This window comes from Triticum dicoccoides, chromosome 6B, assembly GCF_002162155.2.
Source record: "Triticum dicoccoides isolate Atlit2015 ecotype Zavitan chromosome 6B, WEW_v2.0, whole genome shotgun sequence".
In the NCBI taxonomy this organism is placed as follows: Eukaryota; Viridiplantae; Streptophyta; class Magnoliopsida; order Poales; family Poaceae; genus Triticum; species Triticum dicoccoides.
The window spans coordinates 270,949,218-270,955,453 of NC_041391.1; positions in this window are offsets into that span (position 1 = coordinate 270,949,218).

Sequence of the window (6,236 nt, forward strand, 5' to 3'; positions counted from 1 at the left end):
TCATTTTTTCTCATAGTTTGACTCTATGTGGGATCTAAACTCCCAATACCTTTAACAGGACTGGCAGAAGACGTTCGGACAGGTTAACTGTCCGGCTCCCCTTCCAGAAGACCCAGCGGACACCCGCTTGACGGGGCTACTGGTACCGGCACTCTACGTGGTGCCGGAGAAGAAGGCCAAGAAGAAGGCCACGGGAACCCGAAGGAGTTCCCGGCGCCAGGTGGTATCGGACTCATTGTCCATGACTCCGAGGCGGACTCCTTACCTGAGAATGAGGAGGAGAAGAAAGAAGCCTCTCCCCCAGCTGGGGGAGAGAAGAAGAGGAAGGCCTCCCCAGCGAGGGAGGCCGAAGGGTCCAAGAAGGGAAGGACCCTTCCCCCGTACTGTTCCGCCAGCATTGGCGACGACAACGAGGAGTGGCCTTCAAGGGCCAAGCCCCTGGCGAGATCGTAAGTATCCGGACTCCTAGATAGTTTATAATTTTTCATTTTGCCACACGGTGTCTTTCTAATGCCGCATACAACCTGTAGTCCGGCCAAGGACGATCTTCCCGCTTCGTCGAGCGGGTCCTTGGACACGTCGGATATGGATTCTCTCCCGACTGCCTCAACCCCCCGTGATGCTGACGACGCCGAGGTGGGATCCCGGGAAGGGACCCGCCAGGAGGATGAGGCCCCGGAGGTGCCGCAAGGCAACCTCCCGGACTCTGCGCCGGACTCCGCACCGGAACCTGCAGTGGTTCCGGAGTCCGGCGAGTGGCCCCTTCGTAAGAAGGGCAAGACTGTGACACCGACGGCCTCTGTCCAACCGGAGGCGCCGGATAACTTGCTGGAGGCGCTCAAAGGCGCTTCCATCGAAGAAGAACACCGCACTGTCATGAGTGCGGTGATTCAAAAGGTTCAGCTCGCCAAGAGCGGGCTGACCGAAGCCTGCAGCAGCCTTCTAACAGGCTTTGAGGTAAGAATTTTAAGATATGTAATATAATATCGCATAGACAGTAGCCCCTGATGCTCGGTTCGGTGTTTGGAAACAAAAGCCGGACTAAGGATCTAAAAAGATATACACAGGAGTTCTAAAAAATATGTCAATATGGGATTGCAGGCTGCGCTGCTGACCTCTGCCGCACTGACTACAGAGGTTGGTGCTTTGAAGCAGAGCCTCGAGCGGTCTGAGAGCGAGCTTGGCCGTGCCAAGAAACAGCTCGAGGACAAGGAAGGTGAGTAACACCATATTAAATTTGTACTTTACAGAAAAGGATTTGGTTGCAAGAGAATTAACAAGGATAACGTGGGTATTCCAGGGGCCACAAATGAGGTGGCGACCCTGAAGGAGGCGGTGTCCGCGGCCGAACGCAATGCAGCCGCAGAGCGAGCCAAGTGAGAGAAGCGGGAGGCGCGGGTGGCGGAGGTGCGGCAAGAGCTCCAGGCTCTCATGGAAAAACATGAGGGTCTGGAGCGCGACTCAAAGACTCGAGAGTCCGAGCTTGCATCGGCTCTTGAGAGTGCCAAAGCCGCTAAGGTCGAAGCCCACAAGGCCCTCCAGGAAATCGAGGCGTTGAAGAAGATAGCGGCGGGTAATGCATTTTTCATGCAAAGCAAGCATGTGAATGTGAATTACCTATTACTTACCCGAATTCGGAGCTCTCCAAGAGCGTTCACAGATCTACCCCGCAGCGTGTCCGATGCTGCCGCTTTCTACCGGGCCGAGGAGGGGAGCTCAACGGAGAAGGTTTTCTGGTCTCAGTATGCTGAGGCCGGACATCCGGTGCCCCTTAGGGACCAGCTAAAGCAGCTGGTCGAGCTTCACAAGGTAGCCGAACAGGCCATGAAGGGCCTCATAGTTCGGCTGTGGCCCAAGGAGGCCATGCCTGGGAGCTACTTCGGCCTGGTGCGGCGGCTGGTGGATGCGTGTCCCTGGGTTGAAGTCGTCCAGCACTCCGCCTGCATTGAAGGTGCCCGTCGGGCCCTTGCCCGTGCAAAGGTGCACTGGGGCAGGATGGATGCTGAGAAGCTTGTGACGGACGCGCCACCGGCGGGCAAGGAGTATCGCACGCCCGAAATGTATTATAAGAGTGTCCTGAAGGGTGCCCGCATGATTGCGGGTGAGTGCTCCAAAGATGTAATATTTGAGTAGACTCGCATTTTGTTATCTTGTGCGCTGAAAACTTTGTTCATATGCGCTAAGCAACGCTTGTTAATTTAAAATATTACCTTTTGTGCGGCCGTTTATCAAATCTGAGAGATGGCAAGTCGTCGGCTTCAGCCCCCATGCCACTAGTGCTGGGGTGTTCGGGATAAACTTGAGCGCTCTTGTTCCCATGTTTGGGTCCATCTAGGGAGGCGCGCAACACAACGAACGAGGCAACCGGACTTATAATGCTTGAGCACTCTCACTTAGCCATAGAATTCTATAATTTTAAATTTTGGCGAAGCCCCTAGTGTTCGGAAGACCGAGTTCGGGGCGCTATCCACGCCTGGGCCAGACAAAACCGGTTCCTCGCTCTAAGCGGCATAAGTCTTTAGGGACTCGAAAAAACCTCTTGAACAGCGACCAGCTCTCGCCTTATCATGACGGTCAGTTTTAGCTTTCTCCACTGAGGCGCTCGCCCAGCTCAACCGGGGCGCAATCGCAGTGGTTCTCCCAGTGCTACCTTAGCCGATACAACGGAACGTAAGGTACCAAAACATGGGAGTCAGGCAAACCCAACTATTGACCCAAGACATGATTCGGAGCCGATGCATATAATGCTATAAGTTCGGGGTGCCGCACTTGTGAAAGCGTTCGGACTTATCATACCATAATGTGGGGAACTTAAGCCCCTGGTGTATTTAGCCGTACCAAAGTGTACGGATGCAACATGTCATAAATGAACATATATATAAGAAAGAAATGCAGTTATAAGCAAAAAGCGATGCATTGTTTATTCAAGAAATACTGCCATGAATGCAGAACGATACAAATAGTGCGGTAAGCTAGGGATAGGACTATTAAACATGTCCCCCTCCAGGGGTAGGCTGCAGAATGGTGTATAAAACGGATTTAATACTCATAATGGAGACCACCTGGATACTCGTCGTAGCCTTTCTCCTCCCCTGGCTGTTGCATCGTGAGTTCGGCAGGTCTACTGCCGGACAGGGCCTCTGGTGAACGGAGTCCGGTGGGTAAGAAAAAAAATAAAGAAAAGAAAAAGAGTGACACACTTGGGAGCCCCTGGTGCGGTTAAGCCGCATTTTGGGCCTATGGTGGTCGTGCCCCTCCCCCTATGCCCATAGTATCTCCAAAGCATAATGATGTACGCGAAGGACCAGTCTTGCAATTTTGCAAGGGCTGGGGTTGGGGCCGCATTGCTACGCGTGCTCGGAACGTGCGAGGTGGTCTTGTTGTAGGTTACTCCGGGCGCGTTTGGCCGTGTCCGGTCGCTTAACGGCCGGACTTGAAAATGTCCTTAAGAGGCTGCTCTGTACTTCTACTACGAGAGCCGCTGTGTGTTCCTCCGTTCGGAGGGAGCGTTCAGTGTTTCCGTTGACCGTAATGACTCCTCGAGGGCCTGACATCTTGAGCTTGAGGTATGCGTAGTGCGGCACCGCGTTGAACTTTGCGAATGCGGTTCGTCCGAGCAGAGCATGATAGCCGCTGTGGAACGAGACTATATCGAAGATTAACTCCTCGCTTCGGAAGTTATCCGAGGATCCGAAGACCACTTCCAGTGTAACTGAGCCTGTACAATTGGCCTCTACACCTGGTATGACACCTTTGAAGGTCGTCTTTATGGGTTTAATCCTTGAGGGGTCTATACCCATCTTGCGCACTGTATCCTGATAAAGCAGGTTCAGGCTGCTGCCACCGTCCATCAGGACTCTAGTGAGGTGAAATCCATCAACGGTTGGGTCTAAAACCAATGCGGCGAATCCACCATGGCGGATACTGGTGGGGTGGACCCTTCGATCAAAAGTGATCGGGCAGGAGGACCATGGGTTGAACTTTGGGGCGACTGGCTCCATCACGTATACGTCCCTGAGTGCATGCTTCCGCTCCCTCTTGGTTATGTGAGTTGCGTATATCATGTTCACCGTCCACACTTGTGGGGGATAACCCTTCTGTCCACTATTGTTCGGCGGCCGGGTCTCTTCCTCGTCATCTCTATGCAGCCCCTTGTCATTGTTTTCGGCAATTAACTTGCCTGCCTGCTTGAATACCCAACAATCCCTGTTGGTGTGATTGGCTAGCTTTTCGGGGGTGCCATGTATCTGGCAAGAGCTGTCGAGTAGTCGGTCCAAATTGGACGGACCCGGAGTAGTTCTTTTGAATGGATTTTTTCTGCTGACCAGGTTTAGAGCCTCTGAATCCGGTGTTGACTGCCGTATCCTCGGTGTTATCGCCGTTAACACGGCATTTGTTTTTGTTGCGACGCAACCTGCCATTGCGGTCCTTGGTATCCGAACTGCCAGAATTTTTGCTGAGGTTGTTACTGCGGGCTAGCCAGCTGTCCTCCCCCGCGCAGAAGCGGGTCATAAGTGATGTGAGGGCTGCCATGGATTTCGGATTTTCCTGTCCTAGGTGCCGGGCAAGCCAGTCATCGCGGATGTTATGTTTGAAGGCTGCGAGGACCTCTGCATCCGGACAATCGACAATTTGATTTTTCTTTGTTAAGAACCGTGTCCAGAACTGTCTGGCCGATTCGTCTGGCTACTGAATTATGTGGCTTAGGTCATCGGCGTCTGGTGGTCGCACATATGTGCCCTAGAAGTTGTCAAGGAATGCGGCTTCCAGGTCTTCCCAACACCCAATTGATTCTGCTGGCAAGCTGCTGAGCCAATGCCGAGATGGTCCTTTAAGCTTGAGTGGGAGATATTTGATGGCGTGAAGATCGTCACCACGGGCCATGTGGATATGAAGGAGAAAGTCTTCGATCCAAACCGCGGGATCTGTTGTGCCATCGTAGGATTCAATGTTCACGGGTTTAAACCCTTTGGGGATTTGATGATCCATTACTTCATCTGTGAAGCATAGTGGGTGTGCGGCGCCTCTATATTGGGCTATATCACGACATAGCTCAAACGAGCTTTGTCTAATGTGTTCGGCCCGGCCGGACTTGCTGTGTCCGGCGCGACGGTTGTCGTCGCGTGCCATGGGGCGCCCACGCGATCCGTAGATCGATCTTGACTGTCTTGCCTTATCCTCCAGTATATCTCGCAAGTCCGGAGCGTTCCCTTGTGGCTTTGTGCTTTTCGAGCGGTGCCGGGGTACGGTTCTAATGGAGGGCCTAAAGGCCTCTCTGTCATGGCCACGAGGTGGTCGGTCAGCCGTATTGTGCTCTGGTGATGCAGGTTTATATGCCTCCTCCTCTAATCGGGGGAGCAACTTGCGTTTGGGGTAGCTTTTGGAGGGGCGTTCGAGTTCATACTCTTCGGCCGAAAGGACTTCAGTCCATCTGTCGGCTAGCAGGTCTTGATCAGCTCTGAGCTGTTGCTACTTTTTCTTTAGGCTGTTCGCCGTGGCCATAAGCCTGCGTTTGGAACGCTCTTGTTCGACGGGATCCTCGGGCACGACGAATTCGTTGTCGTTGAGGCTTGCCTCGTCTCCGGAGGGAGGCATGTAATTATCATCCTCTACCTCTTCGTCTGCCGCTCTCTCGTGGGGGCTAGCTTCTCCGTCCTCCTGTGCTGAATCTTGCTGGAGGGGGTTTTCTTCGGCACTCTCTGGGGTGTAATTATCTTCGGTGCCGGAATCTCCATTCTTGCTGTGGCGGGATTTAGAGCGGCGCCGCTGACGCTGGCGCTTGGGCTGTTTCTTGGAGGAGTCTTCCTCCACTGCTTCCTCGCCATTCCCATCCTTTGGGATGTCCACCATATATATGTCGTATGACGAGGTGGTCTTCTAGTGCCCCGTAGGCGCTGGTTCTTGGTCGCCTCCGGCATCGTCGTCCATACCGTCGATGTCTTCGGAGTCGTAGTCTAGCATGTCGGTTAGATCGTCGACAGTGGCTACAAAGTGGGTGGTGGGTGGGCTTTGAATTTCTTCATCGTCCGCATCCCAACCATCCTGACCGCAATTCGGCCAGGGCTCTCCTGATAGCGAGATATACTTTAGCGAATTCAGGATGTCGCCAAAAGTTGAGTGTTGAAAGATGTCCGTAGCGGTGAACTCCATGATCGGCGCCCAATCGGATTCGGTTGGAGGGGGCGCGGGAGGTTCGGAGTCCGGTGAGGAGTCGGGCACCTCAGAGTCACGAGCGT